The 24,861-nt window shown below is 39.1% G+C and overlaps 2 non-coding genes across 2 annotated transcripts; both read left to right on the top strand.

Moving 5' to 3' along the window:
• The first annotated feature begins 19,567 nt into the window (after positions 1–19,567).
• On the top strand, positions 19,568–19,730 carry LOC132539977 (U1 spliceosomal RNA). The gene has a single exon (XR_009551278.1). It is a non-coding gene; the product is annotated as a U1 spliceosomal RNA (small nuclear RNA).
• A 2,436-nt stretch (positions 19,731–22,166) lies between these two features.
• On the top strand, positions 22,167–22,274 carry LOC132540017 (U6 spliceosomal RNA). The gene has a single exon (XR_009551302.1). It is a non-coding gene; the product is annotated as a U6 spliceosomal RNA (small nuclear RNA).
• The last annotated feature ends 2,587 nt before the right edge of the window (positions 22,275–24,861 follow it).

Raw genomic sequence — 24,861 nt, 5'->3', positions numbered from 1 at the left:
ATCATTTAGAATTACACATTAAATGTGCAAAGCGATTTGTATACCAGTAAATGGCAGGTATTGCTGAAAAGTAGTCAGGGTTATGCATGCCAATCTATTTCCTTTAGGAAAGAATAATCTAATTGGAGTAAGAGTAACATGTAGAATATTAGAGGAATTAACAATAAATGGAATAATTCACATTCAAATTGTGACTCCCATAATATAAGAGACAAAATTTTCTCTAGCATGGTAATGTCATCATCATAATTTCTCCTGAAACACGCTTTTCTCTTTGGAGTGAAACTTGGAGGGCTGGTGAATATAAATGAACCTTAATTTTGATGAATTTGTTTGCTTCTTTGGACCAGAGGAAATCTACCATAGTTTTTGTTGATAGGGAAATTGAATCAAAGTACTGCTATCTTTTCAACTTATAAATCCAGAACATACTCCCTCCCTTTAGAGTCTATAAATCCTAATAAATAAGAACTCATGACAATGGCAAAAATCTTAAGAAAGGAAATTCCAGTATGGAGTAATGAAGAATCCTGATGGTATAACATGGATACTCTTCTGAGGGTCAAGAAGAAGAAACTATACAACAATAAAAGAGAATACTGAGGAGAGTAAAAAAGGTTAAAGGATAGGAAATAGTCTGTGGAAAATGCACTTTTCTTCTTATAAATACACCCATAACATTTCATAGTAGGAGAGAAAAAGAAAATCAAATGTTCACACGTAATACTACTCAGAATATCCTGATTTTTGCTAATGTGTGTGTGTGTGTGTGTGTGTGTGTGTGTGTCTATGTGTGTGTATTTATTGAATTCTGGTGGCTTTCTCTGGTTTATAAAATAATATCCACATCAAAAGAGCCTGGTACTGGAACAAAAATAGGCACACAGACCAGTGGAACAGAATTGAAAGCCCAGAACTAAACCCCCACACGTATGGACTTCTAATCTTTGATAAGGGGGCCCAAAGTATTAAATGAAAGAAGGAGACTCTCTTCAATAAATGGTTCTGGGAAAAATGGGTTGAAACATGCAGAAGAATGAAATTGAACCACCTTATCTCACCAGCAACAAAAATCAACTCCAAATGGATCAAGGACCTGGATGTTAGACCAGAAACTACTAAAAACTTAGAGGAAAACATTGGTGGAACACTTTCTCACCTAAACCTCAAGGACATCTTTGATGAAACAAACCCAACTGTAAGCAAGACTAAAGTGGAAACAAACCAGTGGGACTACATCAAATTGAAAAGCTTCTGCACAGACAAAGAAACTATCACACAAAGAGACCCCTCATGGAATAGGAGAAGTTCTTCACATGCCATACATCAGACAAGAGACTAATCACCAAAATATACAAAGAGCTTAGCAAATTTAGCAACAAAAAAGCAAATGACCCCATCCAAAAATGGGCAGAGGATATGAACAAAACATTCACTTCAGAGGAGATCCAAAAGGTTAACAAACATATTAAAAACTGCTCTAGGTCACTGGTTGTCAGAGAAATGCAAATTAAGACAACACTGAGATACCAACTCACTCCTGTGAGAATGTCATATATCAAAAAGGACAGCAGCAACAAATGCTGGAGAGGCTTTGGGGACAGAGGAACCCTTCTGCACTGCTGGTAGGAATGTAAATTGGTCCAGCCTCTCTGGAGAGCAGTCTGAAAAACTCTCACAAGGCTAGACATGGACCTTCCATATGACCCAGTAATTCTTCTCCTGGGGATATACCCCAAGGACTCCATAACACCCAACCAAAAAGATGTGTGTACTCCTATGTTCATAGCAACACAATTCATACTAGCTAAAACTGGAAGCAACCCAGGTGCCCAACAACATATGAGTGGCTGAGAAAGTGGCTGTGGTATGTATACACAATGGAATACTATGCAGCTATTAAGAACAATGATCCCACCTTCTCTGACCCATCTTGGATGGACCTAGAAGGAATTATGTTAAGTGAGCTAAGTCAGAAAGATAAAAGTGAGTATGGGATAATCCCACTCATCAACAAAATTTAAGAAAGAAGAACAGAAAGGGAAATTAAAAGCAGGATCTGACTAAATTTGTATTAGGGCACCAAAGTAAAAACCCTGTGGTGAGGGGGAGGGTGGACATTCTCCTCCCAGGGTGACAGGAGTCGGAGGTGGGTGGGAGGGAGGGGACACAGTCTTTTGGTGGTGGAAATGGTGTTTATGTATACTCCTATTAAATTGTAGTCATATAAGGCACTATTTAATTAATATGAGAGGGGAAAATTGATTCTATGTCTCGAAGTTTTTAAAACACAGACTGAGTCTTTTTAATACACTGGCTGAGTCTGATATATTCACTCTCTCAAAAGCCTAGACCAGGTAGAACAGAAGCAACTGGTGTCACAGCTATGTACAAGATACTGGGTATTATAGAGCAAACCCTAACAAAGGGACCTTTCTAAGTTAACCCAATTACCAAATAATGTGATGATAACAATATCTATCCACTGTCTTCTTGAACCCCTAGACAGTAAGAACCTCACATTTGCACTACAGAGCCTATATTTCCCCTAGTCCTGGAACCTTAGGGTGGGGTGAACTTTCCAGCATGCTTCTCTCAATTCATATCAAATAATATTGCATCCGCAGATCACAACCTAATCAATGCAATAAGTGCCACCCCAGCATGCTTCACTTCAGACTGTGTCCAGAGACTTCAGGTGTGGAATGACAACCCTTCAGCTTCATTGCTCAGGTGAGACCTTTCCTTTCACAGTATTCTCTAATTCCATTACAGGTGGTTCACTTCCTAACAGAGTCCCAAATCCTAGACATAGACCTGGTCCCCTGAGATAGAGCATATGTTCACACATATCCATAAACTAGGGCAAAATATATACCTGAAAGCAAAAGTACACAATAGTCTGCAGTGAGTACTCCCCCAACACTTGATCTGCACTATTATAGCCTTTAGGTTCATAATGGTTCATCAATTTGTTTGGTTTTGTAGGTTAACTCTCTTTTCAGCCAGCAGGTTACAGATGCCAGCATGATGCCAACCAGACTTCCCTGGACAGATGACCCCACCAATGTGTCCTGGAGCTCCGCTTCCCCAGAGACCCACCCTACTAGGGAAAGAGAGAGGCAGGCTGGGAGTATGGATCGACCAGTCAACATCCATGTTCAGCAAGGAAGCAATTACAGAAGCCAGACCTTCCACCTTCTGCAACCCACAATGATCTTGGGTCCATGCTCCCAGAGGGATAGAGAATGAGAAAGCTATCAGGGTACAGGATGGGATATAGAGATCTGGTGGTGGGAATTGTGTGGAGTTGCACCCCTCCTATCCTATGGTTTGTAATGTCTCCTTTTTAAAATAAATAAATAAATAAATAAATACTATCCAGGCAAAGAGAGATTGGGAATGGATAGCCCACTAAAACTCCATATTCCCACACATTCTTAGTGATCACAAAAAATCCATGATCCATTGTGTGGAACAATTCACTAGTCAAGAAGGAATTTCCAAATCTCTTCCCACAACTCACCACAAGATAATGAAACATAAGGCTTTGATTTATCTCCTGAGTCAACTAGGAATACCAAAGGAGATCATCAGGGAACACAACAAGAAAGGACTACAACGACTTCAGGAACCCACCAAAACACCTATGAGTGCATATACGTGTGGCTCATAGACAGAGAGGAGCCTAGGGAGAGATTAAGTGGCTGGTAGCAGTCTGGCAGTTTGTCAGTTGAGATACCACCTCCAGTCTGTTTCACCAAAATAAAGACAGCTGAAGGGAGGAGAGGAAACCCCTAAGGTTCACCAAATGCAACTGTGAGTCTCCATTACTACTGACCTAAGAAGCTTAGACAAGCAATAGTTGAAAGAATTAACTATCACTAAGCCTTCCCTGAATGAAGTTCTGAAAGGTCTCCTATAAACAGTCAGACCACAATAAATATGCCATATCTCGGAGCAGTCTAAAAATCTGTAAGAATGGCATTAAAATATCTTCAATCATTGATATCAATAAATGTCAGTAGCTTGAATTCACCTATTAAAAGGCACAGAATAGGAAGATGGATCAGAAAACACAACCCAGCAATATGCCGTCTATAGGAAACCCACCTAACTCAACAAGACAAACACAGACTCAAAGTTTTCACTTTATGATATTTTCACATGAAAAATATCATAGAAGCCAATAGCCCACAAAAAATGGCAGGAACAGCTATTCTCATATCTGACATGATAGACTTTAAAATAAGTAAAATTTAAAAAGATAGGGATGGACACTACTTAATGCTCAGAGTATCAGTCAATCAAGAGGCCATAACAATTAACATCTATGCACCCAATGAGAAGCCATCTAAATACATCAAACATCTACTGAAAGAGCTACAAAAATATAGTAATAGCAACCCAGTAATAGTAGAGGACATCAACACCCCACTCTCTCAACTGGACAGATCATCCAGGCAGAAAATCAATAAAGAAATGAGGGAGCTAAATGAGGAGATAGATAAACTAGAACTATTGAACATTTTCAGAGTTATTCATCTGAAGAAACTGGAATACACATTTTACTCAAGTCCACATGGGTCATTCTCAAGGATAGACCATATGTTAGGCCACAAAGATAGCATCAGCAAATCCAAGAGCATTGAAATCATCCTTCTCAGACCACAATGAAATTAAACTAACACTTAACAATCAACAAAAGATTAGTAATAGTCCCAAAATGTGGAAGCTCAACAGTACACTACTTAACAACTACTAGGTCAAAGAGAAAATCAAGCAAGAAATCAAAATGTTTCAAAAGTGTTGGGATATTGTGCAGATGTGGTTGAACATTGGCAGGGCCCACAAACCACTATATTTCCATGCAAGTATTATTTCCATACCCCCACCACGTTATCCCTCAGGGTATTGCTAATCCTGCCAGGTTTCTACCTTCCCAGAATGCTTTTTCTTTTCTCCACTCTCTTCCCTAGCCAATTCCATCCCAACTTGCCACTTCTGTAATTCTCCTATAAAAGTCACTTCTGTTTCTGCTTTTTCTTCTTCTTCTTCTTATCTCTCTCTCTCTCTCTCTCTCTCTCTCTCTCCTCCGCATCCCGACCTGGAGAATGGCTTGTGTGCATAGCAGGAGGTGGCCATTTTGCTAGCTCCACGTGGCTCAAACCCACTGTGTTCACTCCAGACTCTGGGGCATCCGCATGAATAAAGATTTGCGTTCCTGCTCTGCCATGAGTTCCTGGTCTTTTCTCTCTCCGGCGCCACTAGCCTGGCACAAGAGTCCAATGAAAATGAAGACATTTTCAAACATTTCAGACATTTGTGTTTCAATATCAAAATATTTGGAACACAGCTAAGGTAGTACTGAGAGGGAAGCTCATAGCCATGTAAGCACACATTAGGAAAGAATAAAAAGCACAAATAAACAGTCTGACTGCACAACTTAAAGACCTAGAAGAAGAAGAACATAGGAACCCTAAAGCAACCAGAAGGACAGAAATCAATAAAGTTAGGGCAGAAATAAGTAACATTGAAAATAAGAAAATAATACAAAAGATCAAAGAAAGTAAATGTTGGTTCTTTGAAAGAGAGAACAAAATCGACAAACCTTTAGCCAGACTCACAAAATGAAAAGGGGAGAAGACCCAAATAAATCAGATCATAAATGAAAGAGGAGATAGCACAACAAACATCAAAGAAATTGAACATATAATGCAAGGCTTCTATGAACAACTATATGCCACCAAGCTAGAGAACCTGGAAGAAATGGATGACTTCATAGACACCTACGAACTTCCAAAATTAAATAAAGAGGAACTAGACAGTATGAACAGACCAATCACAGCTAACAAATTTGAAACAGTTATCAAAAACCTTCTCAAAAATAAAAATCCTGGACCAGATGGTTTTACAAATGAATTCTAAGAAACCTACAAAGAAGAAATAATATCTGTACTTTTAATAGTCTTCCAGAATATTGAAGACAAAGGAATACTACTTTCCTGCTTCTATGAAGGCAACATCACTTTGATATCAAAAGCAGACAAGGACAAAACCAAAAATGAAAACTACAGACCAATATCTCTGATGAACATCGACACTAAAATATTGAACAAATTCTAGCTAACCAGATACAGCAGTGTATTAAAAGGATTGTTCATCATGACCAACTGGGGTTTATCCCATAGATGCAAGGTTGGTTTAATGTATGTAAATCAATCAAAGTGATGTACACATCAATAAAAGTGAAACCAAAAACCACATGATCTTATCAATAGATGCAGAGAAAGCTGTTGAAAAAATACAATATTCCTTTATGATCAAAAGACTACAGAAAATGGGAATAGATGGAAAATTTCTGAAGATAGTGGAGTCTATTTATAGCAAACCTACAGCCAACATCATACTCAATGGTGAAAAACCAGAAGCACTTCCCCTCATATCAGGTACTAGACAGGGCTGCCCACTGCCCATTATTATTCAGTATAGTGTTGGAAGTTCTTACTATAGCAATCAGGTAGGAGCAAGGAATTACAGGGATACAGATTGGAAGAGAAAAAGTCAGACTCTCCCTATTTGCAGATGACATGATGGTATACATAGAAAAACCTAAGGAATCCAGCAAGAAGCTTTTGGAACTCATCAGGAAATACAGTAAGGTGTCAGGCTACAAAATTAACATACAAAAGTCAGTGGCATTCCACTTTGCAAGCACTAAGTTAGAACAAGATAAAATCCAGAAATCAGTTTCTTTTACTATAGCAACAAAAACAATAAAATATCTAGGAATAAACTTAACCAAAGAAGTGAAAGACTTACATACTGAAAAATATGAGTCACTACTCAAGGAAATTGAAAAAGACACAAAGAAGTGGAAAGATACTCCCTGTTCATAGGTTGGAAGAATTAGCATCATCAAAATGAATATACTACCCAGAGCCATATACAAATTTAATGCTATCTCCATCAAGATCCCAACCACATTTATTCAGAAGAATCGAATAAATGCTGCAAATGTTTCTTTGGAACCAGAAAAGACCTAGAATTGCTAAAACAATCTTGAGAAGAAAGAACATACCTCAAGGTATCACACTCCCAGATCTCAAATTGTATTATCGGGCCATTGTCATCAAAACTGCTTGGTACTGCAACATGAATAGATACACTGACCAGTGAAATAGAATTGAGAGCCCAGAAGTAGGCCCCCACCCCTATGGACATCTAATCTTTGACAAAGGTACCCAGACTATTAAATGGGGGAAGCAGAGTCTCTTCAACAAATGGTGTTGGAAAAAATGGGTTGAAACATTCAGAAGAACTAAACTAAACCACTATATTTCACCAGATACAAGAGTAAATTCCACTTGGATCAAGGATTTGCATGTTAGACTAGAAATTATCAGGTACTTAGAGGAAAATATTGGCAGAACTCTTTTCTGCATAAATTTTTAAAGGCATCTTCAATGAAAAGAATCCAATTACAAAGAAGACTAAGGCAATCATAAACCTATGGTACTACATCAAATTGAAAAGCTTTTGCACAGCAAAAGAAACCACTACCAAAACCAAGAGACCCCTCACAGAATGGGGGAAGATGTTTACATGCCATACATCAGACAAGAATCTTAAAACCAATATATATATATATATATATATATAGGTTTTAAATAAATATATATTTATTATAAATATAATATATATTTATTATAAATATATTTATTTATATATATAAATTGGTTTTATATATATATATTTGCCAAACTCTACAACAGGAAAACAAATAACCCCATCCAAAAATTAGGAGAGGGCATAGAAAGAATATTCACCACGGAAAAGATCCAAAATGCCGAGAAACACATGAAAAAATGCTCCAAGTCTTTGTCAGAGAAATGCAAGACAACAATGAGATAACCACTTCACTCCTGTGAGAATGCCATACATCAGAATAGGTAGCAGCAACAATTGCTGGAGAGGTTGTGGTGTCAAAGCAACCCTCCTGAACTGCTAGTGGGAATGTAAATTGGTCCAACCTCTGTGGAGAACAGTCTGGAGAAATCTCAGAAGGCTAGAAATGGACCTACCCTATGATCCTGCAATTCCTCTCCTGGGGATATATCCTAAGGAACCCAATACACCCATTGAAAAAGATCTATGTACACACATGTTCTTAGCAGCACAATTTGTAACAGCCAAAATCTGTAAGCAACCCAGGTGTCCAACAACAAGATGAGTGGCTGAGCAAGTTGTGGTATATATACATAATGGAATACTACTCATCTATAAAAAATGGTAACTTCAATGTTTTCAGATGATCTTGGATGGAGCTTGAATCAATCATATTAAGTGAAATAAGTCAGAAACAGAAGGATGAATATAGGATGATCTCACTCTCAGACAGAAGTTGAAAAACAAGATCAGAAGAGAAAACACAAGTAGAACCTGAACTGGAATTTGTGTATTGCACCAAAGTAAAAGTCTCTGGGGTGGTTGGGGGGAGGGGAGGGAGAATACAGGTCCAAAGAGGTTGATGGAGGACTTAGTCGGGGTTGTATTGTTATATGGAAAACTGGGAAATTTTATGGATGTACAAACTATTGTATTTACTGTTGAATATAAAACATTAATTACCCAATAAAGAAATTAAAAATAACAATATAAAATAAGCAAAAACTGATAATACCGGGGAAAACTCATCAGGCTCTGTTAACCCAGGGTTATATGTTCAGAGTTTTTTTTTATTATTTGTGATACTTGCTGTCCAACAAAGCCTAATATCACAATTATACTATTTGACATTACCACTGTCTTGCCTTCCTTCAGTTCCCATTCCCAGAAGCCTTCCTTTTCCTATAATTCCAAACCTTGTCAAATCTCATTTCCATACAAGTGATGCACATTCTCTAGTTATCAGATACCTATTTTTCATTTAGTTATACCTCAACCAAACACATATACATATCTAAGCTCATGTATTTCCTCTCCATATCCACTGGAGAAATATATTTGAGTTAAAAATGATTTGTCACAAGGCTACAAAAAATAATAAAAATTAAAAAAAATGATTTGTGATGTGTGTGTATATGTGTGTGTGTTTGTGTGTGTGTGTGTGTGTACATGTATGCATGTAATCTAGAATAAGTAAGGAAAGAAAAATAGTTATCAATATGTTTAAGAGTAGAAATTGATCTTGGAATTAATTGGGTATCAGTCATTGGAGTCCCTACCCTTTAGATTTACAAGCTAGTTTGCTAGAAAAGATTGGTGACAGGAATGGACAATCTATCTTAGAACTTGATAGAGACTTCTCTGTTTTCTTCTAGGTTTTCAAGACAAGTGAGCCATATTCTTGGAAGTTTTCCCTTGTAGGCATGGAATCAGTTCCTGTTAAGAGGTCTCCCATAGGTTTCTCAATGGAGATACCCAATGGAAGAGAAACTCCAGTGGACATATCCTTGCTGTGATTATGAAGTGTATTCCTATTGAGTCATCTTATATAAGTGCATTTGGTTGACTTTTTGCCACAGAGAAATGGAGGTAGCTCCACAGAATAATGTTCCCATTTCTCTAGAACCACGTTACTATAGATCTATTTATTTCTTTGTCTTGGCTTGTAGAGTTTCACTAGATTGTCTGGTTTCCCTTACAGGGTTCCCTTGTCTAGAAATGTGCCTTCCAAGACCTTAAATTCATTAGGCCTACTTCAATTCACTGCTTGTTTCCTACAAGGCAGTACATAGTTTTTCCACTACCTCCTAACCTGTGAAACTAGTTCATAATAAACTTTTAAGAGAATATATTTTAAGAGAAATAATGGACCCAACAGTTCAAATATACAACTTGCGACTAATTCCACTTTGAAGTTATTAGTTGAGTCAGAAAGATAGATAGTGAGCAAGGTACCTGCATTGTAGCTTCCTATTTGAATGAGAAGGTAGTCTAGAGCAGTGAAATAGCAAGGGTAAGGCCTCATTCCACAAATAATAATTAAAAAATAACAAAAGTTATTATTAACCAAAGTCTCAGATTTTTTTTCTCATTTTTTTAAATCTGCTACTTCTTAGCCATAGAGTATCTATGAATGTAAGTCAATGTCATTATTTTAAAATTATCCCAGTGTGACCTTCAGGTGTTTAGGGAAAGAAAACTCACTTTGGTAGAACAACATACGGTCCAACAAATTCACAACTGAGCAACTTTCTGCAACTGTGGTTCAAGTTATAGGTATTTCAGATACTTTATGGTGACTTTAATTTACTGTGAGGAAGTGTATATTGAACATCTGGAAGGACATGATCTTATTTTAATCACACACTGATTTATGTGACAATAATTACAAGTATCATTGTAATCTGTGGAGAAAATATCACTTGTATTGTTACCTGCTGGGATTTGTTTCCAGTGTCCACCAGAATTTTTTTTTCCTCCAAGAAGAATTGATCATCATTCTGATAGTTTGATATTTATGTACCTAGCATAAGCATAACTTTATAATAATGAAGCAAATTCATGGATTTATTTAGCTAAACTCATAGCAGGTTGGATAGAATGCTGGTATTTAAGGTAACTGAAGAATAGGTCAATGACCACCTGCCTTGAATATTTTTTAACTTTATTTATTTAACTTAATACTACAGAGAGAAATTGAGAAATAAGGGGAATAGAGTGGGAGAGATAGAGAAACACCTGTAGCACTGCTTCATGGCTTGTGAAGCTTTCTCCCTGCAGGTCAGAACTGGGGGCTTGAACCCAGGTCTTTGCACATGGTAGCTTGTGCACTTAATCAGATCCATCACCACCCAGCCCCATTCTACATATCTTTAGCTAAATAGATATAGCAATTTAAGATATGTAGAAGTAATATGAACTGTTTCTGTCTCTGACTACTAATATACAGAAAGTTTTGTGAAACTTTCTAGTGGGTCTCCTGCCAAGATGACATTAAGCATGAAAAGGGGAAAATGTGTTTCTCTTAACTCTTCATTTTGTTTCCTGTTGCAAAAACACAGAAAGGTAAAATAACAATTTAAGTTTAAGTTTTGTTTTTTTTTTTTTTGCTTTCTGGGGCTCGGTGCCTGCACACTAAGAATCCACTGCTCTTTGAGGCCATTTTTTCCCATTTAGTTGCCGTTGTTTTGGCCCTTTTTGTTGTTGCCATTGATGTTGTTGTTGGATAGGACAGAGAGAAATCAAGAGAGGAGGGGAGAGAAAGATAGACACCTGCAGACCTGCTTCACTGCTTGTGAAGCAACCCCTCTGCAGGTGGGGAGCTGGAGCTTGAACTAGGATCCTTAGGCCAGTCCTTGGGATTTGTGTCACATGCACTTAACCTGTTGCGCTACCACCCGACCCCCAGGGTTTTTATATGTACTTAAATTCAAGATCTAGATATCTCAGTTAAGCTAGGAGATGGCACACCTGGTTGAGGGCACACATTACAATACACAAGGACCCTTGTTCATGCCCCCTACTCTCTGCCTACAGGGTGGGAAGCTTCACAAGTGGTGGAATAGTGCTGTAGGTATCTCTCTCTCTCCTTCTCTATCTCCCCCCCTTTCCCTCTATTTCTCTCTGTCTCTATCAAATAAATAAATATGCAAAAATAAAGTTAAAAATAATCAAATCTTTAAAAAATAGATATCTCAGTTATACCAGGTGCCCTTTCAAACTAAAGGAGAAATCCATGAGATAGAAAGCAACATACTTCAATAGAGAGAGATCACTAAGCATGTATGATATATGGTTGTATTCAGTAAATATATGTTGAATGAATAAGCAAAAACTCCATCCAATAAGAAATTTATTTGAGTGATCCGGGAACTGGCATAGTGGATAAGGCACTGGACTCTCAAGTATGAGATCCTGAGTTTAATGGCACCACATGTACCAGAGTGATGTCTGGTTCTTTATTTCTCTCCTCCTATCTTTCTCATAAATAAATAAATATTTTAAAAAATTTATTAGAAGTTGTCTGATTTGCTATCCCTAGAGCATAAAAGTATTAGTACCTCAGTGGTCTACGAAAATTGAAACTTTCTAAAAATACTTAATTGAAGAGTAATGGTGATAATGAAAAGCCCTGTCTAGTCTCTGATCTGAGGGGGAATGCTTTCAACTTCTGTCCATTGGGTATGATATTAGCTGTAGGTTTGCTATATATGGACTACACTATCTTGAGGAATTTCCTGTCTATTCCCATTTTTTGTAGTGTTTTGAGCATGATTTTTTCAAAGGCTTTCTCTGCATCTATTGAGTAATCATGTAGTTTTTGGTTTTGCTTTTACTGATGTGGTGAATGACATTGATTGACTTACCTATGTTGAACCAGACTTGCTTTCCTGGGATAAATCCCATTTGGTCATGATAAACAATCTTTTTGATATACAGCTGTATCCAGTTGGCCAGGATCTTGTTTCATATTTTGGCATCTATGTTCATCAGAGATATTGCTCTGTAGTTGTCCTTTTTTGTTATGTCCCTGTTGTTAAAATTTCGGAGGCTCTTTCCGGCCGGGTTGGCTTTGCAGTGGTGAACAGAGACGCGGAGACAACGGCTGGGCAGGGAAGCTGTATTTCTTTATTCAGGAACAATGATTCATAAACTAAGACAAACTAATCACCAAACAGAACTCTGCTGTCTCTTTGCGGCGGCACAAGCACTCTCTCTTTTACTCTGGAACTCAGGAACCCAGGAACTCTGCCCTCTCGAACTCTTGTACTCGGGAACCCTCTGAAACTCTGGCACTCTCGAACTCAGGAACCCAGGAACTCTGCCCTCTCGAACTCTCATACTCAGGAACCCTCTGAAACTCTGGCACTCTCGAACTCAGGAACCCAGGAACTCTGGCGGGGTTCCTCCAGGGCGGGGCCAAGCGGGCCCACGAAATTTAACTGGACTGATCTAATTCTCTTGGTGGGGGAGAACTAGAACCCAATGTAAAGCATACAACAATTCCCCCTTTTCTTTTAACTAAATGGCTACAGTATCAAGGGTGTGGGGTGAACAGAAACCTATATCGTACAGGCATTTTTTAAAAAAGAAACTGGCACAAACTAAACTTTATCAGCTTAAAAAAAAACATTTCTTGCCTCTGGGGGGCTACTTGCCTCGACGGGCATTTGCATGGGGGCGGGGAATGGCCTAGAGTCCCAAAGGCAGCTGGCTGCAATACTTACTATGAAACAAAACTTATTAGCATAACAATAGCGCAATCTAACATTTCTAATAGAGAAGGAATTTGAGACTTTTACATATAAACAACGTCTTTTTAACCTTTTGTTACACCCATTCAAGATGGAGACACACCCTAGTTGTGCGCAGGAAAGGAAACCTCAGGCATGAGAATAATTAGCATAGCCATTGTGCGATCTACCATTTCTAATAGAGAAGGTAATCGAGAGTTTTACATATCAACAAGTCTATTTAACCTTTTGTTATACCCATTCAAGATGGAGACACACCCTAGGTGTGCGCAGGTCTTTAGACCAACTTAGTTAAAATATATTGATTGTTAACTAATTTTTACCTCAGACTTTAAATGTAAGTTAATTTTATCTTTATGAGAATTACGTTGAAAATCTTTTTCATTTAACTTTGTCTAGTAAGAATTTAGCCTTAAAGTTACTGTTTACCAAACTTTAAACATACACATAAACATGGTCATTAATACAGAAGGAGAGAAACCTTTGTTAAGAAGACATGTCATTTTAAACATGAATTTAAATCTGTACTGTCTTAATTTTTGGGGGGTGCATTGTCCAGTGGTGGTCTCTTGGGCAGCTTCACTTCAAGGAATTGCAGGTTGCGATCTCTATACAAATCTCTGCGTACTCCAGCTTGTCTGTCTTCAGACCGGAGCTGAGGATCTCTGCCAGGATGTCCAGTTTTGGCAGGGAGCCCGGGGGTCCAGGAGGTCCGGGATCATTCCAGAATTCATAGCACGAGGGCGGGTGGGCCAGCCTTGTAGAAGGCACAGGCCGAGGTGCCCAGAGGTGGCGGCCATGATAGGCCACCGCGGCCCTACCCCATGGCCCTGCCATGTCTGCTGCCCTGTTCGCAGTGGCCGAGCAGCATGAAGGGATCACGTGTCCAGTGCCCTGCGCCACGCGGTGGAGAGCCGGCTCCTGTGGGCTGGCCTGCATGCTGGCATTGGGCTCCTGCATGGTGGCATCAGGCTCCTGCATGTTGGCATCGGGCTCCTGCGTGTTGGCATCTGGCTCCTGTGTGGTGGCGTCGGCCTCCTGAGGGCTGCGGGGCTGCGGGCGCAGTGCGCGGGGTTGTCTGGGAGCAGCCGGCTGGCTGGCTGTTCCACCAAGTGGAAAAGGCAGCTCCGCGCCTCGCCTCTTGCCTGCTGGCTCTTCCCGACTCCTCTGGCTGTTTTGAGTGTGCCCGAGCGTGTGGAAACCACAGAATGGTCCAGAGATAAATGTTCCAGAAACAGCAAAACAGTCTCTTGAAGAAAGAGCAGAGGCCTTTGGAGATCTCTTCACAAGCAGAAGAGAAGGCCATAGTACATAGGTAGCCAAATTGTCTTCACTTATCTGAGAGATGCACAGGTCAGGTCCACGTGGGCGCCATTTGTTGTTAAAATTCGGATGCTCTAGGTGGCCGGGCTAGCTTCACGTTAGGGTAACAGAGACAACCAGAGACCTACGGCTGGGCAGGGAAGCTATATTTCTTTATTCAGGAACAACGATTTATAAACTAAACCAAACTAATCACCAAACAAAACTCTGCTGCCTCTTTTCCCCATGGCAGCACCAAGAACTCTCTAACTCTGCCACTCTCCAACTCTCCAACTCTCGAACTCTCGAACTCTGGAACCCTCTCAGGGTTCCTTGGGGCTGGGCCAAGCGGGCCCGCGAAACTAGCAGGACTGATCCAATTTTCTTGGCGGGGGAGAGCTAGAACAACCCAATTTAAAGCATACAACAATATATATCACCCACTAAATCAAGATGTTTCTTGTGGCATCTTGGATTTCCAAATTATAATAGGAGGTGCAAAATGTAAACTAAAGGAAAACCCATATCTTCCTCTGTATTCTCTTTGCAAATTCACTGACAGAACAGAATCAAAACTCTCACTAACAATAACCTGAATGTAAATGTATGGGAACGGTATATGTTAAATACAATTATTTTTCAATGCAATCACTTCTTTCTCGCTTGCTCCCTCTCTCTCTTTCTCTCTGTATCTTGACTGTGTCCTTGTATAGATGGTGTTTCATTGCTCCTAAACTATATTTTTTCATTTAGACAAAGATACACACACACACACACAGAGAGAGAGACAGAGAGAAAGAGAGAGAGAGAGAGATTAAAGCACCAGCTTTTCCTGTGCTATAGTATTCCCATCACTGGATGCATTGGATCGACCTTCCTGTGGTGCATCCGTGAGTACCCATTCATTGGGGAAACTGACGATCCTTCCTAGCCGACTGAATCCACATGGATCCCAGTCACTTTCAAAGCCAACAACAAGCAGCTCCTGACAGCTTTCAAGCTGTTGGTCCTGCTCTTCGAGTCCTCCAACTTAATGTTGAGGGGCTGTCCTTTGCCAAACATGTTCTTATTGGTCAACTGGCAATACAGCATCAGGCAGATGTTATCTGCCTACAAGAAACACATATAGCAGTCGATGAAGCTGCTCGATTCACCATCAGTGGATTCGATTTAATATGCTATAATCTCCATCCTAAACACGGCCGAGCCATCTACGCCAAATCGTGTCTTGCGGACGTTTACCACATGGCCTCTTCGACCTTCTACGACTCCATTACTATTGGAACTATTCAGCTTGTCAACGTATATAAGCCTCCCAGTGCCTCATGGGATAATGAGGTCCTGCCTAGCCCGAATCACCCAGCCGTTTACGTTGGAGACTTTAATAGTCAATCACCAAGACTGGGGATACTCCTCCACTTGTGCTGACGGCTCTATCTTAGCCGACTGGGCTTCAGCAAATGACCTCTCCCTATTATACGATCCCAAACAGCCAGGCTCTTTTCACAGTGCTAGATGGAATAAAGACTCGTCACCTGACCTGTGCTGGATTAGCACAGTCAATGGCCAAGCCTTTCCCGCTACAAGACAAGTTCTCAAGATCTTGCCGCACAGTCATCACCGCCCAGCTATCATCCACATTGGTCTCCAGCTTCCACTGATTCTGTGCTCGGAGAAACTAAGATGGAACTTTTGGAAAGCAAACTGGCGTCTGTTCAGTGATCTTACCAACAAATCTATTCCTGCAATTCCAATTAACTCTATCCCCTCTGAAGATTCCTACAGGCGCTTCCGCCAAGCCATCTTCAAAGCAGCTTCCCAAGCTATTCCTCGTGGGAGACGTGCTAACTATACGCCTTGTCTTGATGCTGAATGTGAGCAACTACTAAAGCAGTATGATGAGTCATGCGACCCCAATGTGGCTGACCATCTCATTGTCTCCCTGGATGCAGCACAAGAAGCCTGCTGGCAACAACACATGGAAAGTCTGAACTTCACCCACTCAAGTAGGAAGACCTGGAAGCTTCTTCATAGTCTGGGTGCCGGTAGCCAACCCCCTCCCATCTCCCATCCTCCCGTATCTCCAAACTCAGTGGCCAGTCACCTAACTCAAGTTGGACGTGCTGAGATCGACCCAGTCTGGAAAAGAGAAATTTCCCATGAGTGGTCATCCCACTTCTGTTTATCTTGTCCATCTCCAAAACTCTCTCCCTTTACACTGTCTGAACTGGAAGACACTTTGAAGAGGGTTAAACAGGGAACGGCTGCTGGCTATGATAACATCACCCCAGAACTCATTCTTAACTTGGCCCCCGTGGCAAAGAAGTGGCTCACTACATTCCTGTCCCACATCTTGGAATCCGAATCTATGCCCAAAATTTGGTGTCGTGCGAAGATAATAGCAGTTTTGAAACCAAACGAAAGACCCAACACTGGCCTCCAGCTATAGACCAATTTCTCTCCTCTCCGTGTGTTACAAAGTCCTTGAGAGGCTGCTTCTGTCACGTATTTCTCATCTTACAGAGAAATTACTACCACCCGCCATGGCTGGTGCGCCGCTATGTTCCATGCTGGGGAGCCAGAGACGACCTGAACTGCCCCTGCGGCTACAGACAGACTATGACCCACATAGTCAACGACTGCCACCTCTCCAGATTCAAAAGAGGTCTCAAAACTTTACATCAGGCTCAACCTGAAGCTGTTGACTGGCTACGGAAGAAGGGAAAACGCTAGAAGAAGTACTCCCATGTGGTACTAGGGTTTGAATATGTCAGTTACATGACAAGGTCTGTGCACTACCAGGTGAGTTATCTCTCGGGCCGAGTCTTATTACATTCTAAAGGTACAGTTTACTTTAACTTTAAAAATCAAGAGTCAATAAATGAAGCAAGCAAATAGAAAGACCTTAAAAAGAAACCAAGAAGATATTTCCTACTTAGATCTAGATACCCTCCTCACTTAATTTCCATTTCACTTTCCTCAATCACTCTATCTCTAACCTCTTCAGACAAAGTAAAGACTACAAAAGCGGGATAAGGGCAAGAGACTGGCATACTTTAAAGATGGCCCTTTTGGTCACTACTAGGCCATCCCATCATCACGGTCCTAGTGGAAATCCTGGGATTCCCTTGTAGATATGATAGGCCTAGACCTCTAGACCTCTCTCTTTACACCATCACTGGTCACCTCCACCAGGAACATCATAAAATCTCTTGTGAGCCTCTAGTCCTGTTCTCAACTCTGACACCATCTTCCAAGACTATACTTTTAGCACATCTGCATGTTAGCTGTGGAGCTCAGGCAAAAATTAGTAAAGTCAAGAGCCCCTTGGAATATGCATAACATAGACTGCTTAACATCTTCCAACATGAAGATCCCAAATCTCATCTAACATATTTTTACCTTTAGATTCCTGATTACTAAATAATTTGTTATGCTTTATGTCTTCATGCTTTCAGCCACCAGGTTGCAGATGGTGCCTACCTGACTTTACTGGGCAGAGGACCTCACCACTGTGTCCTGAAACCCCACCTCCCCAGAGCCGTACCCAACTAGGGAAAGATACAAACAGGCTGGGGGTATGGATCGACCTGTCAATGCCATGTTCAGTGGAGAAGCAATTATAAAAGCCAGACATTCCACCATTTTTGCCCTGTACTCCCATACTCCCAGAGGGATAAAAAAACAAGGTACCTTCTAATCGAGGGTATGAGATACAGAACTCTGATGGTGGGAATTGCATGGAATTGTACCCTTCTTATCCCACAGTCTTGTCAATTATTATTAAATCACTAATGATAAAAAGTCAAAATATAAGACAACTATCAGTTTTATCCACATATGAAATGTAAAGAATTGAAACACATGAACTTACAGAAAACAAAGTAAAACAACAGAAATAGTAGCCAATTTATGGTGTCTGTCATTGCTGGGAGAGTGGGGACACAGAAGTTTGGTAATGGGTATGGCATGGAACTATTCCACTGTAATCTCACAATCTTGCAAATCATTGATAAAAAATAAAGATACAATAATCATCAAAATTATTAATAATGCATTAATCAAAATGAGGATATAGTGTGTCTGTCTAGGGTATTGTAAATAATTAATTCTAACTGACATCATTTTTTTTGTTTTTGTTTAAGTGAAGTTATTGACTGGTAAGTATAATGCCATGGAAATATTAGCTTCAGAATGAATTTTCTTAAATTTCTAGTTAGCTTCTTCTGGCTTATAGTAAATCCCAAGTAGTGAAATTTAAATCTCTTTTTTTAACATGTTATGTTTCATAATATTAAAAATTTAATGCATCATCATTTTTTATTCCCCCAAAATTTGGTTCATGATTTGATTTTCTCTTTCCTTCCAGTTTAGAAAGGGAATTGTTTATAAACCAAGAGAAAGGTTGTTTTTACAATACTTTAGCCCAACAAGAAACTCTGCAAATATACAAAGAAACTTTATACCTCAAATATTGCCAAAAGTTTCTGCAGACAAAAGATTTTCAGATTGTCAATCATTACATTTCTCTATCCTTTGACATTTAGATATCTCACTGTCAAAATTACAATGTTGTAAAAATGAAAAAAAATTTCTACAAAGCATGAAAAGAGAAATAATGAGTCATCACTTGGTGTTGGAAAAGCTTAGCTGTAGATTGTGCTGAAACCTCTTTGATTATTTTTATTTTATTTTATTTCCTTTCAATGGCTAGCTAGAGGCAATACCATGAGAGACCACAATTATTCAAGATTCTAATTTTATTTTCCTATTCTTGCACCTAGATAAATTTCCCCATCAACCAAATACAGAAAATTTAAGTGTGTGTTGTTGGGGAGATATTTATATAGGCTTAAGATTCTTGAATTAAAGGTGCTATAAGGAAAAGAATATTATTGTTATTACTCATGAGAAATAACTTTAGTGCTGATTTTGGTAGTGGCTAACTGCCTTCATGTTGGCTAGCAAAGAAAAGTTAACCCAAATTCATTAAACACATTTCTCTACATTAGTTCTCAACAGCACAAGAGCTATCAGGCTTTGAATTAAGAACATTTCCTTTTATACTGACCTGGCAGGGGAGATCCCCCAGTCATAAAGGTGATTTTCCCTGAGTGAGGCTTACTTATATGCACTTTGGATGTACTGACCCCTGAGATTTCCTCAAGTGTTGGAAACGCAACTGCATGATTTGTGGTAGTGGGGGTCTGTGTTCATGCCCTCCATTAGAAATTTTTTTTCTTTAGAAATTAATAATTGAGTACAGAGAATTTTTTTGGGGTTTGGGTGGTTCCCAATCCCCACCTAAAGAGGAAAAGCTTTACAAGTGGTGAAGCAAAGCTGCAGGTGTTTTTCTGTCTCTCTCTCCCTCTCTTACCCTCTCTCCTTTCTTCCCTTTTCTCTCTCAATTTCATTCTGTCTTATCAAATTAAAGTAGAAAACTAATCTTTAAGGGGCTGGGTGGTGGTGCACCTGATTGAGCGCACATATTACAATGCACAAGGATCAGAGTTCTAGCCTCCAGTCCCCACCTGCAGGGGGAAAGCTTCAGAAGTGGTGAAGCAGGCCATTCCCCACCTCCATGCAACTGCCTGTCAAGGCAAGTACGCCCCCAGAGGCAAGAAATGCTTTTTTTAAAAACTGATAAAGTTTTGCCCACAGAGGTAAAACATGGCCCCCTCAGGCCTTCCCTTGGCAGCACACTGGTTCTTGTTACTTGCTTACATGTTTCTCCATGTTTGTGCCAGTTTCTTTTTTAAAAAATGCCTGTATGATATAGGTTTCTGTTCACCCCACACCCCTGATACTGTGGTCATTTAGTTAAAAAGAAAAGGGGGAATTGTTGTATGCTTTACATTGGGTTGTTCTAGCTCTCCCCCGCCAAGAAAATTGGATCAGTCCTGCTAGTTTCACGGGCCCGCTTGGCCCTGCCCCAAGGAACCCCGAGAGGGTTCCAGAGTTCGAGAGTTCGAGAGTTGGAGAGTTGGAGAGTGGCAGAGTTAGAGAGTTCTTGGTGCTGCCGTGGGGAAAAGAGGCAGCAGAGTTTTGTTTGGTGATTAGTTTGGTTTAGTTTATAAATCGTTGTTCCTGAATAAATAAATATAGCTTCCCTGCCCAGCTGTAGGTCTCTGGTCGTCTCTGTTACCCTAACGTGAAGCTAGCCCGGCCACCTAGAGCATCCGAATTTTAACAACAATATATATGTTTGTCTTATTCATATTATGCATGTTTTTCTGAATTTACATTTGTTAAACTTGCTCTGACTGAAATAACAGTTGATTGGGTGATATTGAGCTATCAGATAACTTTACCTAGTATATCGATTTACCCAGTATATTGATTGACTTCTTATCTCTCAACTGCTATATGAAATAACTTGAATTGACATCTCTCCACTCTTGACACTTTCTTTAGGTGATTCAACTGCTGAATTGGCATTAGAATACTGTTTTCCCCCTTTTTCCCCCACTAATCTTTCCTGTCTACAGATGTAATTTTCTTATAAGTCTAAAATATGTGTGAATTTTTTTTCGTAACCTAACTCACTTTTATTAAAATATGGTTATGATTTTCATCTTTGTTTTTCTGTTCTTATTCCATAGTAATTAATCACCACATCACTCCCCATTCATTTAGTACTACCATCAATTATTCAATAAATTATTCCTACATCCCAAAAGCTGGTGAACTTCATTGTGAAGTATATCTCTCCCACACTTCAAAACTGTTTTAAGATGAAAACAAATGTATATGATTACTGTCATACTATCAGGAAAAGTTTTCCTGGTAAAATTTTTCATTAAAGCCTTAAATTTTCTTAAATTGTTGTAAGCCATCCAGTCCAAAATGAGTAAGATAATATAAAACATTCATATTATGCCCTACTTCTTAATATGACTAAGTTCTAATACACTATCGTGGAAAAAAATTCAATACCAAATGCAAGTGCTTTGTAAATCTTTTCATTATTATTCTTTTTGCTATACCAAAGTATTTTATCTGGCATCAAAATTACATGAATGTCCTGTTCACACTTTTCTCAAAAGAAACAAATACTTGTGTTTGGGTTTTCCACATGGTTGCTCTAATGAAACATATGCCATTGGAGGAAAAATATATTGATGCAAGTAAACAGAGAACAAATTAATTGCAGAACCTAGTTAGAGATAAAAGATGTCATTTCCTTATTTTCTGAAATGAAGGTTATATAAAATATCACATTGTGCTTTATTTGTGAAGAAAAATCTTGCTCCACTTCATAACCAACACTTTTTCTGACTTGACATTTTGTCCATTTCAAAACTGCTGAACAATATTGTATAACTTCTTCCCAGTGTTTCTGGATAGCCCATTCAGTAAATCTTAATGCTATTATAGAAAAATGAATAAACCACCCAAGGTTTTAGCAACTTGATTAAAAAAAAAAAAACCCTGTTTGTACCATTCTGGCATAATACAAAGAGTCAAACTTAGAAATTTCCTGAATCAACAAGAATGCCCCTTTATGGGAGGACTTGACTTGCTTCCTTTTCTGAGTTAACTGTGATTAGACAAACCCTGCCAGAAACTGGAGAAAGACTAGATAAGTCATTTGTTTGTTACCCATAAAATTTATCAGTGAGTTTTATTTTCATTGGGTAATTATTTCCTAGAAAATCAGATTTGTGCTTACTTCAACTCCACTATACTAAAATTGAAACCATACAGAGAAGATTAGCATGGCCTCTGAGCAAGGGTGACACGCAAATTTGTGAAGCAATCCATATTTTTTTATTAAGTAAATAAAAAAGAAAGTCAGAATCAATAAAAGAAAGATCTTTACACACAAATAATGTTTTTACTTACAATCAGCATATCTAAGTTATTGTTTTTCCTTATTTCAGACTAAAGTTAAAAAATGGTTTGCCAAATGTCTTGTCAAATAACTGGATGGATAAAAATAAAATTTTTAAAAGTTTTAACAGTAATTCAAGGAACCATCGGAATTTCAAAAATTGCATATTTTTGTTTTCATTGAATTCATTTCCCTTTTTTAAATTTAATGTACCTTAACTAGTGATTTAATAACAGTTTACAGAATTACAGTGTATAAGGCTGGAGATAGTCTCAGATAGTTCCAAAGAATCTGACAGAAACAGCATGCTTACCCTGAAATTCTAGCAAGAAGTTTATTCTTTTTTTATAGTGATTTAATATTGATTTTCAAAATTAAAAGATAATAGGGGTACAACGCCACACCATTGTCACCACTGTATCCCTAGTCCCTCCAATGTAAGCTACATCAATTCTCCCAAGGGTAGATATAGGTTAACTATTATTTACACACTACCTATTTATATTTGTATATATTTGTCCATCTTTTTAAGGCCCCATCTTCTCTTTCTTTCCAAGTCGCTCATACAACTTGTACTATATCCAAATGTCCCTCCCTTTTCCTCCTCTTACTCAAGGTCTTGATGGAGTTGCCCCTATCATTTTTCCGCTACTGGGAATATGGATCAAAATTATTTTGGGGGTGTAGAAGGTGAATTTTATTCTTTAAAAATAACACACTTCTTCCATCACCATGCAGCCCAATTCCTGATGTATAAATAAAAGTACATAATAAACAAGAATATAGTGTTGAATATATATATATGTTTGGTAAATGATGTGTTCCTTTTCTTGATACCATCTGGTATCAAATGCCCTTGAAAACACAATTTGATTTTTATGATAACACTCAAATGAAAACTGGAAGAAACAGAGAGCAAGACGCTAACAAGCATACAAATAGCAAAACCCACTGATGGTCATTTTCACATCAGAATTTGACACCATATGAATTATTTATTTTTATTTATTTTATTTTTTATTATATTTAAGAAAGGATTAATTAACAAAACCATAAGGTAGGAGGGGTATAACTCCACACAATTCCCACCACCCAATCTCCATAACTCACCCCCTCCCCTGATAGCTTTCCCATTCTCTATCCCTCTGGGAGCATGGAGCCAGGGTAATTGAGGGTTGCAGAAGGTAGAAGGTCTGGCTTCTGTAATTGCTTCCCCGCTGAACATGGGCGTTGACTGGTCGGTCCATACTCCCAATCTGCCTCTCTCTTTCCCTAGTAGGGTGTGTCTCTGGGGAAGCTGAGCTCCACGACACATTGGTGGGGTCTTCAATCCAGGGAAGCCTGGCCAGCATCCTAGTGGCATCTGGAACCTGGTGATTGAAAAGAGAGTTAACATATGAGGCCAAACAAGTTGTTGAGCAATCATGGACCCAAAGCTTGGAATAGTGGAGAGGAAGCGTTAGGGAGGTACTCACTGCAAACTCTAGTGTACTTCTGCTTTCAGGTATATATTTTGCAGTAGTTTATGGATACGTGTGAACATAAGCTCTCTCTCACAGAAACTGGTGTATATCTAGGTTATGGGACTTTGTTAGAAAGTGAACCACCTGAGATGAAATTAGAGTGTACTATAAAAGGAAAGGTCTCACCCGGGTAATGAAGCTGAAGGGTTGTCATTCCACACATGAAGTCTCTGGACACAGACTGAGCTAAAGCATGTTGAGGTGGCAATCGTTGCGTTGGTTAGGTTGTGATCGGAGGATGCAATATTATTTGGTATGGATTGGGAGACGCATACGGGAAAGTGGGCCCTATCCAAGGGTTCCAGGACTGGGGGATGTAGGGGCTCTATAGTGGAGATGTGAGGTTCCTGCTGTCTTAGGGTTCAAAAAGACAATCGATAGTTAATGTTATCATCACATTATTTGGTAATTGGGTTAACTTTGAAAAGTCCTTTTGTTATGGTTTGCTGTACAGTATCCAGTATCTTGTATATAGCTGTGCTATTGGATACTTCTAATCTACTTGGTCTAGGCTTTTGAGAGAGTCCGCATATCAAATACACAGCCTATATATTAAAAAGATTCAGTTTGTGTTTTGAAAAACTTTGAGACATACAATTGATTTTCCCCCTTTCATATTGATTAACTACTGATTTATATGTCTACATTTTGCTAGGAGTGTACATAAACACCATTCCCACCACCAAAAGACTGTGACCCATCCCTCCCACCCATTACCACCCCCCACTGTCCCATATGAATTACTTTTAAGAAAAAAAAATCCAGGAAATTCATAGAAATGACTCCTGCCTTAACATTTATTTTAAAAATTCTAGGCCATAACTCTTTCCTGGAATTCAGAAGTTAGTCTTGAAATACTGTGGTTCACATCATGTTGAGGCTGAAGAAGAATCATACTCCTTCCTGGAGTGAAATAATTTTTGCAGGTTAGCAAAAGATTTACTTATTATCAGCATCTAGAAGTCTTTATAGCATAAAACCTAGAAATTTTTAATGTCCC

This window comes from Erinaceus europaeus, chromosome 8 (genome assembly GCF_950295315.1).
Source record: "Erinaceus europaeus chromosome 8, mEriEur2.1, whole genome shotgun sequence".
Lineage (NCBI taxonomy): Eukaryota > Metazoa > Chordata > Mammalia > Eulipotyphla > Erinaceidae > Erinaceus > Erinaceus europaeus.
This window is presented reverse-complemented; position numbering and strand designations above follow the sequence as displayed.